The sequence below is a fragment of the Peromyscus leucopus genome, chromosome 8a, assembly GCF_004664715.2.
Source record: "Peromyscus leucopus breed LL Stock chromosome 8a, UCI_PerLeu_2.1, whole genome shotgun sequence".
In the NCBI taxonomy this organism is placed as follows: domain Eukaryota; kingdom Metazoa; phylum Chordata; class Mammalia; order Rodentia; family Cricetidae; genus Peromyscus; species Peromyscus leucopus.
The window spans coordinates 22351444-22364972 of NC_051085.1; the positions used below are offsets into that span (position 1 = coordinate 22351444).

The following is a 13529-nucleotide window of genomic DNA, read 5'->3' on the forward strand; positions in this document are numbered from 1 at the left end:
GCACTGCCCCAGCTAGCTCACCCTACACAACAAGCAGCAAGGGGATGGGCCAGCTCATGGGCACCTACACCACCAAGGTCAGCTCTACCGTGTTGCCCAGGCAAGGTGCAGGGGCCATCTCCTGAGCATGGCAGCTGATGAAGGGCAGGACCAGATTTCCTACTACCATGTCCCAGGAGGCCAGCTCTCTCTCTGCTGTGAGTGGCAAGGAGCAAGAAGAGGAGGGCCTCTTTCCCTCACCCTCACCACTACATGGCAGATAAGAGGTGCCCCGCCCAACTCACATCCTCAGGCAGGCTCATGCCTGCCCCTCCCATCCCCATCAACAGTGGTCAGCTCTACTGTGCTGCCCAGGGGAGGTGCAGGGCTTGCTTTCCCAACTGGCCCCTTTGTCTGCCATCTGATGGCATGGTGAAGGAAAGATTTCCTCCCTCCCTTGGCCTTCACCTGACAGGTGGGAGAGTTGACCTGCCCCTCCCCAACAGAAAGAAGCACTTGGGAGAGCAAAAGTATTTTCAATATATTTAAATGTATGTTTTTCATCTCTTTCCCTTGAAATTCATCACTTACAAAGGCAGGAGTCTTTCCTGTGGTACATAATAGACCCCTGATCATATTTTAATGTTGTTTATTTAGTTGTCTATTTGCCTGCTAAAAATAAATCTTTATTTATTTGGATAAATAAAATTTTGATAAATAAAAATCAATTTAAAAGATATAATTTTATTATAAGACAGTCAGCCAGGCAGTGGTGGCACATGCCTTTAATCCCAGCACTCAGGAGTCAGAGCCAGGCAGATCTCTATTAGTTCGAGGCCAGCTTGGGCTACAAAGTGAGTTCCAGGAAAAGCACCAAAGCTACACTGAGAAATCCTGTCTCAAAAAACAAAAACAAAAACAAAAACAAAAAACAAAAAACCTAAGACAGTCAAGAAACTACGAAAGAATGGAAACTCATCCAAAATTAGGAAATACTGAAGACATCAATAGAAAATAACAAATTATTAGAAACTCAAAGTATTACAAAAAAATACTTTAGTACTTAGTTGGAAATTTAAGAAACATGCTTACTAAAAAAAGAGAAAGAGGCCGGGCGGTGGTGGCGCACGCCTTTAATCCCAGCACTCGGGAGGCAGAGCCAGGCGGATCTCTGTGAGTTCGAGGCAGCCTGGCTACCAAGTGAGCTCCAGGAAAGGCGCAAAGCTACACAGAGAAACCCTGTCTCGAAAAACCAAAAAAAAAAAAGAGAGAGAGAAAGAGAGAAATGAAAAATATGAGCAATATAAAAGAAAAGAAGAGATCAATCCTGGAATTAAAATACCTGACTATCGGAAGTTCCTGTACTAATGGGGAAAATGGAGAACAAAAGATAGAATGGAAGAAGAATTCAATGGAGGGCTTTTGAACTGAAAACCCATTAGATGTTCTAAAATCAAATGAAAAAGAAGTCCACCATGATTCAACATTACATAATTCCAGAAGCTAAAGCTAAAAATATATTTCTATGTTATTCTACCTCAAAAATATAAAATATGGTATGGAACATATACATATATTATGAATGGATGTATGGATACTTAGAAAGACTATAAAAGCTTAAGTGAGTATATTAATTCTCAATGATGTTCATTATCTGTAGAAAAAAGAGAAAGTAATAAAATATTAAAAATATAAAGGGAGCATAATTAGCTTGCACAAATTTTAATTTAAAAATCACTCTAGACAAAAACAATCTAAAGATTAAAGATTCTGGGGGCACATATAATGGCAACATGACCTCACTCTATTCATGCTTTAGTGTATATAATATTTTCTAACTTAAGACAAACAGATGAAAGTGACAACAAATGAAAATAGGTCACATACAAATTTCAGGAAGGAAAAATGATATAAACATTTAATTTGTTGGAGAAAACTCTTTATGCTTACATTTAGTGAAAGAAAGATCATAATATTGAGATGTGATTATTGAAAAAATATTTGAAAATATTTATTAAGTATCAATGGAAGCATAATCATTTCAGTAGAGTATTAACTTTCCATTATAACACATACCTTAGAAAACTAGTTTGTAAAGAGGAAAAATTTATTTTGACCCATGGTTTTGGAGGCTTCACTCCATAATAACTGTTCCAATGCTTTCGAAGCTATGCTATGGTAACCTCTCATGGTGGGGTGTGAGTGGTGGAGTAAAGCTGCATACACCATGGTCAGGATGCAGAAAGGGAAAGAAGAAGGGACCAGTGTCTCTTCAAGACATGCCCACAATGACAAGAACCCCTACTAAGACTCACTTTTTCAATTTCTACCACTTTCCAGTAGCACCAAGTTGGGCACTAAGCCTTCAGTACCATTCAATTTCAGATCCAGTCTACAGAATAGGACACTGCCCAGTCCATTCCACTTTGTCAGTTTCAAAAATTCCTTGGATTTCCATCATGATTTAATTTTTTCTAGAGCTGTTTATCAGTTAAATTCTGAAGAACTGCATTTCAAAGGAAGGTTCACAAGTTAACTCACCACAGATTAACACATCCATGTGAACTTTCCAAAGCATTCACCTCACCTTAGTGGATTTATTTTGTTCTTTAATGAAACTGTAGCTAAGAAAATGTTTCCTGAATTCATTATGGTATAGGAATTTTTAACTGGAAGATTAAAACTGGAAGATAATAAAGAAACACCCATAAAGTCTAAGAGAAAAAAATGACCTTCAAACAAGATGTATATCCAGTTAAAATATTAATTAATATAAAAGTACCCAAAAAAGCACATTGGACTTAAAATCATTCACCTATTCTTAAGGAAGCAATGAAGGATGTACTCTGCATAATGAAAGAAGAGACCAGATAAGAAAAAGACATGAGAAATGTTGAAGAGAAATTACTCTTGACACTTATTTAAAAATGGTAAGATAGATCCTACTTGAACTACTGCAGTAGAAGAGAGAGACTTCAGTTGAACTGACATCAACTCCAAGTTAAACAGACCTGGAAGGCTATTCAGTTCTTGAATAAAGACCTAAATAGTGTTGTCCACTTTATAAAGGGAAGACAAATTGAACTCAACACTATTTAGACAAAGGGTGGGAGATTATAAATGATAGAGTGAACAGATAGAAAAGTACTAGGAAACAGTAGACAAGGAGATGAGTCAGTGTGATCAATACATCTGGGTTGCCACTTACCAGTTATCCATAGCAGGCTCATTATGTTCCCATAAAGGACAAAATAGAAGGGTCATTGTCCTTGACAATCACATTTTAGAGGTTTGATTCCCAAACTGTCTAAAAACTCCCTATAGGAAGAAGGAAATTTGTACCTGGAAAGAAGTGGGGGTGGATTACAATTGTAAAATTTCTAAAGTTAAACCTCTAGAAAAAGATAGGTCAAAGCCTATCAAAACAGTTTCCTATCTAGATATTAATCTAGATGAGGGAATCGTTAAGATCATCTCAGACAGGTGTAAGAAATTGGGTGTCTTACTTAAGAGAAAACCAATGATGGTCAATGATATGGCATATCCAGTTCTGTGCATTGAAGGTATAAGCCTTCAGGGAACATTTAGAGGGAGCAGGGATTCTGCTGTGAGATTGTAATATGAGAAGCTACACCCATAAAATCTCATCAACATGATTGTCAAAACATAATAACAGGGACAACACCAACTCACATGCCAAAATAGATGGGAAAAAGTCCACAAGGTCTCAACCCTACATAAATAATTAGAGACAAAGGAGTAAAGCTGGGAAGAGAGAGGTGATCTTCACCAGGAAAAATTGCCAATTGGTGGTCAAGTGCTGTACTGGATTGAATAGGCATAGCCTCCATAGACTCATGTGTTTGAATGCTTGGCCCACAGGGAGTGGCACTATTAGGAATTCGGTCTTGTTGGAGTAGATGTGGCCTTATTGGAGGAAGTGTGTCACTGTGGAGGTGGGCTTTGAGGTCTCATATGCTCAACCTATGTCCAGTGTGGGACACAGTTGCTTGTTTCTGCTGCCTGAGGACCAAGATGTAGAACTCTCAGCTCTTTCTCCAGCACCATGTCTGCCTGCACACTGTCATGCTTCCTGCCAAAAAGATAGTGGACTAAACCTCTGAAACTGTAAGCCAGCCCCAATTAAATGGTTTTCAATGGATTTATTATTTTTTTCAAGACAGGGTTTCTCTGTGATATTTTTCCTTTATAAGAGATGCTGTGCTCATGGTATCTCTTCATAGCAATAAAAGCCATAACTAAGACAGATGCCAAACAGTCATCCCTGAAAACATACATACAGGTAACATTGTATATAACATTGTTATATTTAGGATTCTATATGTATCTACATAAACATAAATTCATGTAATAACAATTAATGAAAGAAGAGGGCATGAATTTGAAAGAAAGCAGGGAAAGGTATATTGTAGATTTTGTAAGGAAGAAAGACAAAGGATAAATGTTACAGTTATAATTTCAGTTATTAAAAAAAGAAAATACATATATAGACCATTCCTACAATATTAATCTCATTCAAAATAATAATAAACATATATGCATTAAAAAAATGGTATGGAGCCTGAAAGAATCTGAAGCCAGGGTTATTCATTGTCATAGGCCTCTGGCAAAAGAGCTCATATATGAAAATAAAATGGAATTATTCTAAATGGGGTAACATGAAGAAATTAATTTTTAATTAGTCTTTACAGTTGTATTGAATAGTTTAAAAGAACTACTAAGCAATAGGTAGATTTTTTTGAAGTTTTATATATATATATATATAAATTTTATTTGGGGGATTATAATATAATTACAATATTTCTTCCTTTCCTTTCCTCCCTGCAAAATCTTCCACATATGCCTACCTGCTCTACTTCAAATTCATGACCTTTTTTTCACTAATTGTTATTGAATGCATATAATGTATATATTATATATAATGTGTATTCTTATTTCATATATATTACTACTTACGAGGAAACTTATAACAATGACTACTATGAAGAAAGACCACAAGTCAACACCCTAAGCTTCTTATTTAGCACCTCAGTAAAGGAAGAGAAAATTAATACCAATATAAGAAGAAAAGAATTTTTTAATTAGAAGAGAAATCAATGAAATTGTATGTTACAAGTAGTTGATAGATTGTGCACTCCAATAAACTTATCTGGGGGTCGGAGAACCGAACAGACACTATATTAAATATAGAGGTTAGGCAGTGGTAGCACATGCCTTTAATTCTAGTATTCTGCAGGCAGAGATCCATCTGGATCTCTGTGAGTTCAAGGCCACACTGGAAACAGCGAGGCATGGTGACACACCCCTTTAATCCCAGCACTTGAGATCTCATGTCTTGCTTAGGAAAGACACATGCCTGTAATCCCAGGAAGTGATGGCAGGAAGTAGAAAGGTATATAAGGCTCAGTGAGGACCAGGAACTAGAAGCTTTTAAGCTTTGAGGCTTTTAGCAGCAATTCAACTGATATCCATTTGGATGAGGACACAGAGGTTTCCAGTTTGAGGAAACAGGATTGGCTGAGAAGTAGGCAAGGTAAGGTTAGCTGTGACTTGCTCTGCTTCTCTGATCTTTCAGCATTCACCCTAATACCTGGTCCAAAATTTTAAGATTTGTGTTACAGTTACATAACATATATATGTTAATATATCTATTATGTAGCTTACATAATTATGGATATATATCCATAATATATCCATATATAATCCATAATTATGTAAGCTACATAATATATATTCATAATTATGTACAGTTACATTTTATAAATATATATATACATATATATTTAGGAATATATATATATATATATATATATATATATATTCCTAAATAGAACCTGCTTGGATCATTTAATGTTATGCTCAGTCCATGTAATGTTATTGTGTATATATTTTCAGGGATAACCATTTGGCACTGGACAATAGATAGACTTTTGAATATACCAAAAAAATGTGATGGGATTGACAAGAGAAAGAAAACAATGAAATCCCAAAGTATTTGGAGATTAAACCATACATGTTCAAAAATTCATAGATCAATACTATATATATATATTATATATGCATTATATATTATATATATCTAAAAGTTAAAATATTTAAAGTAAATAAAAGTGAAAACAAAACTTACAAAAATATATGAGAGGCAGGAAAACTAGTACTTATGAGGAAATTTATAACATTGAATGCCATGAAGGAAGACCTCAAGTCAATACCCTAAGCTTTTTATTTAGCACATCAGTAAAGGAAGAGCAAATTAATTCCAAGATAAAAAAAAGAATTTTTTAATTAGAAGAGAAATCAATGATATTTAAAAAAAAAAACAAGAAATCCACAGAGAAAACAATACAATGAATAATTGGATCTTTGAAAAGTAATCAGTAAACATCTATATAATGTGTGTGTGTGTGTATGATATGTGTCTGAGTACATAAAAGAATGAGAGAGAGAGCATGAGAGAAAACGAATGCTAATATGAAAAATGAACAGGAATATTACTATAAATCATCTATGGACAATAAACATAGAAGCCATGATATAATATTATTAATAATTCTGCATCCACAAATTCAATTGCCAAGATAAACTCATTAAATGATAAAGAGCTTCAGTAGTCCTACATCTATTAAAGAAAATTAAATCAATAACAGCTCAAGACAATGAACACCAAGCCCTAATGGGATCACTGGTAAATTTATCCAAATATTTAAGGAAAAATGTATAACAATTAGCTTTCACCTCTTGCAAAAGGCAAAATCAGAGAACATACCTTTCTCCTTCATTTTATAATACTAACTAACATCACCTCAACTCCAAATTCAAAGACATTGGAAGAAAGAGCTACCATGTCAACATAGCTACAAAGATCCACAATGAAATACTAACAAATCAATTCTAATGATAAATAAAAAGAATTATATACCATGATCAAAAGTAAATTATCTTAGTAGTGTAATGCTGATTCAATAGTTAAAATGATTGAGCATAATACGTCATATCAGTGTGCTTATTGAGAAGGCTTCCTACCAGAATTGAGACAGAAGAATGAAGCATACAATTCCATGATTCATTTCAGGGAAACTTGGCTAGGAGGTAGTTTCGATGGCAACAAGAATTAGAGCCTTCCCTCTCAGACCAGACAGAAGCCAAGATCCCTTGTCCATTCATGCTGACAATATGAAAAATATACACCTCTCCAAAGGGGATAAGAGGCATAATATTTTTGAGTAACCATGGACTAGGACTATAGATTTAGATTACCACATATTCCATGTCCAACACTGTAACCGTTTAATGAAGGTTCTATAGTAACAGAGTAAAGAAATTCATAGATCAAGATTCATTGCAAATACATTAGTATGTATATCAGGTAGGCAAGTTACAGCAAAGAAGAAAAAAAACCCACAAATCTTTGCTATAAGCATTGGACACTACTTGGATAAAATTCTTAGCTTTTGGGTTGGTGAAAACTAGAAGCCCTGTTTATACATTCCAAAAAGAATTACTTTAATAATCATGAGGATGATGGGTAATATATAGAGTGGTCAATACATGGTTATTCAAGAGGTTAAAGACAACCCAATATAATTTGTGTTAAACCTTGAACCTGTAGCATTCCAACTCTCTGCAATCACTATAGTTCTAGCCAGTCAATCAGCGTTGTGGGTGCAGCTACTTCTCAGGCTTTAGTTCACACTTCTCAGCATCATAGTGAAACTTCTAATTAAGTTATTAATGATCAATATGTAGTAAAGCTACAAAGAGTGAGAATGCAGCAATAACATTGTCTTTGTTCACAGGTGACATGATTATCTTCATATAAAATCAAGAAAAGGTAACAAAAAGAATCCTAGCACAGCTATAAAAATTTCCTGCCAGAAAACACATAAAAATCACTTCATTTCCTGTATATCAACAAGGAACATACAAAATGTGAAGTAAAAGGCAAAATGAAACTTACAGTAGTACCACAGTAAGCTGTAAGAAAAATGTAACAAAGTGTATACAAGGTAAATATGAAGAAAATCACAGTATTGGTAGAAAACCCAGAGAACTAAGTAATTGAAAAGGTAAACCATGTTCATTGCTACAAAGATTCAATGTGTTTAGATGTCAGTTCTTCCTAACTCAACCCACAGATTCAAAGCTCTCAACATTCTAAATGGGTTTTTTTTTTTTGTGTGGCTATTAACAAATTAATTCTAAAATTTATCCTGAGAGGCAAAATATCCAGAAAAAGTGATACATTATTTAAGAAAAAATGATAGAATTTGAAGATTAACCCATTCTGAATTCAGGGTTTATTACAATGCTACATTGATTAAGAAAGTGCAGTATTAATGAAAGAATACATGGACAAATCAGTGGAGTGGAACAGACAGCCTAAAATAGACTTGGATAAAAATGGGCATTTGACTTTTGACCCAGGAATAGAGAATATGTAATGGAAAGAACAGCCATTTTGGCAAGTGGAGATCGAACAAGTGGGCACGCACATATAAAACAACCAAAATCTCGAAAAATGTCAGCACTAAATGCTGATAAGAATCTGGAGCGACAGGAATCAGCATTCACTGCTCAGGAGATTTCAAGATAGTCCAGCCACTTGGAAGACAATGTGGCAGTTTCTTACAAAAGTACATATGCCTTTACCATATAACCCAGCAATAATGTTTTCCAGTATTTACTCAAATAGTTGAAATCTTTTGTCCACATTAATCCTGCACAATGGATATTTATAACAACTTATTCATAACTGCCCAAACTCTAAGTCTGTCAAGAAATCCTTCAGTGGAGGGAATAGATAAAATAACTGTGATATACCCAGACAGTGAAAACCCTATTCAATATTAAGGTATCAGCTACTAGGGAATGAAAGAACAAACTCAAATGTGTACTATTAAGTGAAAGAAGCCAATCTGAAAAATCCACATAGAGTGTGATGGCAATGATGCTGAAATCTTCAAGAAATGAAACCGAACACAGCTTCCATCGGTTACGAAGGTGACAGGGACGATATGTGAGGCACAGGGAAATGCCAAGGCAAGAAAATGATTCTCTATGATGCTGAGATGGCAGGTTCATGTCACTGCTCATTTTCTAAGGCCAGAGACTATATATCAAGAGTGAACACAATGAAAAATATGGACTTTGCATGATAATAATGCTCAATATAGGTTCACCAACTGCAACAAATCTAACATTCTGGCCTAGAATGTTCATTCATAGGAGGAAGATTATGCATTTGAGAGAGGAGAAGTACACTTTCAACTCAATTTTTCTCTGAACTTAAAGTACTTCAAAAACATAAAGTATGTTTTTTGATGGGAAGGAATTATTAACTCCAGGAAGAAATGCTTATATAAGAAAGAAATTGCTCTCATAATTCAAAACTCAGCTCAGCCATAAAAATATTTATATGGTCATAAATTTTATACTATTGATTTAATCAAATTTTAGAGAAAATTATGCAGAATTATCAAAAATAGAGAAGTCCATGACCTAAGCTTTCTCATTCATACCTTCTAGAGGAATATATGGATAAATAGTTTAATGATGATATAATAATATAAATATGGCATAATATGTATAAAATGAAAATAAATACCTTAAGAAACAATTCCAAACAAATGAATATGGTTGTTTTTCAATAGGATACTTAGAAGTGGCAGAAACTATGGACAAATAGGTTATTAATTTTATGAGAAGTATGCTTTTTAAGCTACATGTTAATAGTGGGAAATAAAATAGGCAATACAAAAAAAGTGAAATGTAGTGCCTGTCATCCATGCAGTCTCATTCTGATAATCCTTAGCTATCAGACTTTAGCAGTCTCATTCTGATAATCCTTAGCTATCAGACTTTAGCATTATAGGTTGAACTGTGCTCCTTCCAAATTTGTATGTTGAAATCCCAGCTCCCTGTATAAGCAAATGTGAATTTATTTGGAAATATAGTAGGTAGGTATAATCAGTTAACATTATTTTGGTCCATGGAGTTTTAAGTAAATAGGAATGAATCGCTTGTATAGAGGGAGTATTTGAACACAGTCCATGAGACAGATATTCTGAGAAATGAGAGCAGAGATCATGGTTACACTTTGGGAGCCAAAGAGTGCCAAATACAACCATTATGTCACCAAAGGCTTGGGCAAATACTGTCCCTTGTTGCTTAGTAGAAACCACATTGACTGCACCTTGAGAGCAGACTTCAAGCCTCTGGAACAACACAACGATAAATTTCTCAATTCCTGAAGTCATGCTGTTTACAATACTCCACTACAATAGTGCAGGTTGTATACTAGAAAGAACTAGGCTAGCAAAATACCTCAGTTGATAAAGTGCTTGCCTTATAAGCATCAGTAAGAGCCCATATTTGATTCCTATAGTCTATACAAAAAGAGGAGGCAGACTTTCTTGCCACTCAGTCTAACCTAACCCCCTATCTCAGGTAAAACACTTTTAAATTTTCGGGAGAAATCAAAGGTACCATTAAAATATATTGCATTTATATTGAAAATATGTTAAGATTGTCTTTTAATGCCATGATACTAGGAAAGAAAGGGTTCAATTTCACCAGTGAGATAGCACAGCAGATAAAGGTGCATGTTTCCAAGAATGATAAGGTGGGTTTGATCCCGGGAGATCACATCCTGGAAGGTGAGAACTGGCTCCTCTGACCTCCTCATCCATACTTCCATAAACATGTACAGACAGACAGACAGACAAACAGACATATAGTTTCTAGAATAGTGTCTGATTGATTGGGCTTGTTTTGATTCCCTTATTGCCAACCTGTCGGACTGAGTGAACTGAGATATTTATGTGTAAGACAAATTGCTAAACAGTCTTATTAATATAAAAAAAATGGAGCCAGTATTTACCAATATTGGGGTAAAAACTGAGAGATCAGGGAAGTAGAAAGAAGCCAGCCACATTCTCACCACTAGATATCCTCAGCTAAAAAGAGGGCGGGACACTGGATACTTCCTGTGTACTCACACCTATATGCCTTCTCTGCTCTGGCCCCAAACAGTTGGAAGTAGTATGAGAAGCTAAGCCCAAATTCCCAAAATACTGTTTATAAATGTTTATTTTTATTTAAAGGGGGTTGATTATAAAGGCAATCTCTTTTTAAAAGAAAGAGAAAGGCGGAGTCTGGGGAGGTGTGAGCCAGTCGCCCAAGGAGCAACATGTAATGAGCCACAGGTAAAGCCATGGAACCCATGGCAAAGCATGGTTTAATAGAAATGGGTTAATTTAAGATGTAAGAGCTAGCTAGCAAGAGGTCTGCCATAGACTATATAGTTTATAAATAATATTAAGCCTCTGAATGATTATTTTATAAGTGACTACAGACGGTGGGGCTGGGCGGAATCTGAGAAACCTTTCAACTGCATTCATGTTTTGGCTTTCTAGATGCCTTCATCTATTACATCCATTTCCTCTTATACTTTAGCTATGTTTTAATGATGTATAGGTAATCATGACAAATCTCTCCTCCCCTCCATGTATATTACTATTTAGAATATAAACTGATAAATTAATGCTGCTGATCCTAGGAACTCTACTATACATAAACTCTGTTTATGTCAATGCCTTAGTGTAGGTCTTTTGGAAGCTGTAGAGACCAATTGCACTGATATGCTGAGAGTTTCCAAGGGAGAAGGTTTCACAGCAGAAGTACTGACAGCCTCATGCTTAATGAGATAGCCAACGACCAGATTCTCAGCATTGTGGTCTGGGCCCTAGTTCCTATCTGAAAACAATGATCATCCTGACAAACTAATGCATGATTGTTTACTAATTTTTGTTAAGTTTTTATATGAGAAGTAAGTCTTGCCCCAAATGATGAAGAGCAATAATGCAAATAGCCAGTATTTCACTTTTGTAAAATCGTCTCCACCATCCTTTCAGATGGAGCCTCGTGTCTAAGAACAATTTCTTGTGAAAAAATGAGGACTACTGAGATCCTGAGCTAACTTCACTAAGAGTACTAGCTATTAGAGACCACGCTGTGTTCTTTCTGGACTGTGTAGACTGGTTTCCCTCACATCTTGATCTTGCTCTAATTGCTGTTTTTGAGCTGTTTTCTTTTGTCCTCCTTATCACTGGTGATCCCTGTAGCTTTCTTTGGCAACTAAATATTAAATGAGGACTACTGAGAAAGAAGCAGAGGACATTATTCTTTACTCTTATAGCTGACCCTGAAAACCTACCCATTGTTCAGATTCTGACTCAGTTGCAACCAGATCAAAGAAATGACAGATTTCCTTTTTCTTTGAAATAAGAACTCATCTGAAGTGACTATCATTTCCTAAATGGTCACTTTTAAAAGTGAAAGTAGCTGGTCAGGGCCAGTGGTGCACATCTTTAATCTCAGCACTTGGAGAAGGAGGCAGATAGATCTCTGTATGTTCTCAGCCAGGTCTGGGGTATATATCCAGCCCCAGGCCAGCCAGAGCTACACAGTGAGAAGTTGTTTCAAAACAAAACAAAAGTTGCTTTCTAGCCCTGGAATAAGATGTTTAAGTTTCACTCAAAGTTAACCCCCACTCCATAGGAAAGGCCTGTGTGTGTGTGTGTGTGTGTGTGTGTGTGTGTGTGTGTGTGTGTGTGTGTGTCCTTCTGTCTTTCATAACCATGCATTTCCTAATTAGCAATTATTGTTCCCACTCTTTCAGGCCTCAATAGAAAATGAGAAGAGTTAAGGGGACAGGGAAGCTATATAGGCACCAACAAGACTTTTGGAGGATTATCAAACTGGCTTGCTCATGGTAAATTGTTGGACACTTCAGAAAGTGTCTTACATTAAGTGGCTCAGCAGCAGGCACATGACTGTCAATTTCCCTGCTCTACTTTTTTGTATTACTTTTCTTTCTTTAAAACCTGGGAATATGAGGCAGGAAAGATACAGCTGTTATTGCCTTGCTAACAGAACTTCTATTCTTGGAAAGCCGTGGGAAACAGCCACAGTTAACTCTCTCATGGTGGACCACAAATTTCTCCCAAAGTTCTTTACTTTGAACCTGTCTTCTGTGGCAATATACCTATTTCCCAAAACCATCACCATTTTTTGTTTGGTCACTTAGCAGATGGCTTTAGCTGTAAGCTTTATTTCGAGACTATTAAGTCTAAGTCAGTAGCCACCCGCTCTTTGTCTCCAAGTTTCCAAGGAAGGAATACTCTCTTCCATCTTTACCTGATTAATACGGGGAAGACAGTGACACCATAGCACATTTTTCTCCAATGGGATCCTCTCTACAGTGCATGGGTTCTTCAGCTATAACTTAATCCTTAGTGTTTTCAGCATGAGTCAGTGGCTCAAGGTCACAAAACCTTGATGAGCAACTCCTTCTGGAGTGAGAGCAGTTTTCTCCTATTATCCCATAGCTCCATACCATTGAAGTAATACAATTCCCACATTGGTCATCCCTCATGACTCTGAGAAATGGAAGGTGTTTGATGCATTCCCTGTACCTTCTTTATGTTTGATTGCCATTGATACCTTCTTGCCAGTGTGTATAATCAATC

The 13529-nt window shown here is 35.9% G+C and overlaps 1 protein-coding gene across 3 annotated transcripts in view; it reads left to right on the forward strand.

Annotated features, from left to right (window-relative positions):
• Nkain2 (sodium/potassium transporting ATPase interacting 2) overlaps positions 1-13529 on the forward strand; it is a 1053517-nt gene that overhangs the window by 831473 nt on the left and 208515 nt on the right. The gene's annotated exons all lie outside the window — the stretch shown is intronic.